Here is a 2,105-nt window from a genome sequence, read left to right on the forward strand (position 1 = left end):
ATATATATATATATATATATATATATATACATATATATATATGTGTGTGTGCGTGTGTGTGTATGTTTGTGTGTGCGTATAGCATCGGCAACGGCAAGCAAAATAAACCAAACTCGATATAAATTACATGACCATATGTATTCTCACATGTAAACTTTTAAATGAACATATCATAGACACACATATACATACACAAAAGCACACAAACAACACACACAAACACACACACAAACACAAACACACACACAAACACAATCACACACACACTTATGCGTGTATATGTGTGTCTGTGTGTCTGAGCATATGCGTAGAATCGTTAAGAACAATGTAATTTAATATATTTTAATCACCAACTAATTTGCTTATTTGTTTTAGTTATCGGCTTTTGGCAGTTTCACAATAATTGTTCTTCTTTTCCTGTTGTCGTTGTTGTTGTTGTTGTTGTTGTTGTTGTTGTTGTCGTTGTTGTTGTTGTTGTATGTTGTTTGTGGTAGTTTCATTATTAACGTTGTCACTGTTGCTGTTCACACTAGCTTTCTTGGTATTGTTGTAGTTGTTGTTAAGTGTTCTCAAACTCTTATTTCACATCGTTGAAGATGGTAGTGATGATGATGAGGAGGAGGGAGAGGGGTAGGAGGAGGGGGAGGAAGAGGAGGGAGAGGGGAGGAGGAGGAGGAGGAGGATGAGGAGGGGGAGGGGGGAGCAGAAAGGAGAGAGTTGGAAGAGTCAGTGGCTGTGAGAAGACGATGCTGCTGCTGCTGCTGATGATGATGATGACGACGATGATGACGATGACAATGATGATGATGATGATGGCGATGATGACGATGACGACGACGACGACGATGAGACAGCAAGGAGAAAAAGCACGCTTAAAATAGAGAATAAAAGAAAAACAAATGAAATTGGTAAAGGACAAAAATTCAATAAAAAAGAAAATTGCCAAAAAAAATAATAATAATTAAAATCAAAACAAAAAAACGACAGCAACGAGTAACAACAAGATCTGTAGAATGGCGGCCGTCTTATGTTGTTTCTGTGGCAATGTGTCAGGCGAAAGTAGTCGATCTTCCGTCACAACAATCCAGCGGCGCATCTCATGATGCTGGTGTGGAGGCATGGGATATGAGAGGGAGGAGGTGTTTGTAATGCTAGTGATGATGGCGGTGGTGATGGAAGTGGTGGTGGTGGTGGTGGTGGTGATGGTGGTGGTGGTGATGGTGGTAGACAATTAATCACAGCTCAAGGCTAAAATATGTCACTTCCAGATCGCAACGCTTGATTCTAACACACACGCTTGCAGAAACGCACACACGAACACACAGACACATGCACTGGCAACAACACACAGAGACACACACAGACGTACACATACACACAAACACATGCCCACTCACATACACATACAAATACACATGCACAGATACTTACAGGCACTCACACATAAACATGCACAAACACACGAGGCTCTACACGCCTCAGAATTATGCATGTGTGCGTGCGTGCGTGTGTTTGTGTGCGTGTGTGTGCGTGCGTGTTTCTGTGCGTGTGCATATTTATATAAATATACATATTCTTACAAACATATAATATATATATATATATATGTGTGTGTGTGTGTGTGTGTGTGTGTGTGTGTGTGTGTAATACACATATAATACACGCATACAAACACATATATAATGCATATACATGCACGCATAATCCCGCACACACACACACACACATACACACACACGTACACACATACACACACACATACACACACGCACTCACTCACACTTATATGAAAAACAAAAGGTTTTCATGAATGTCGCTAACATCTCTGTTGAGAAGGACTAGAGATAGAAGACCTCTACATGGTCGCTTCACTGTAAAACGTAGCAGCGAAATATCCTTCAAACCGTCTTAACTATTTTAAATAAAAGGAAAAGTGGTACATTGAAAACTACAGACCCTGATGTATAGAAAAACCGGGATGTCTGGAACGTCTTCGAACTTAGGTAGGTCTACTGGAGAAAGCTCGTCTTGGGATCAAACGATAACAAACAAGGGGTATGTCACTATGTTACCATACTTTTAGCGAACATAACCCCCCCCCCCCC

Source organism: Octopus bimaculoides, chromosome 11 (genome assembly GCF_001194135.2).
Source record: "Octopus bimaculoides isolate UCB-OBI-ISO-001 chromosome 11, ASM119413v2, whole genome shotgun sequence".
In the NCBI taxonomy this organism is placed as follows: Eukaryota; Metazoa; Mollusca; class Cephalopoda; order Octopoda; family Octopodidae; genus Octopus; species Octopus bimaculoides.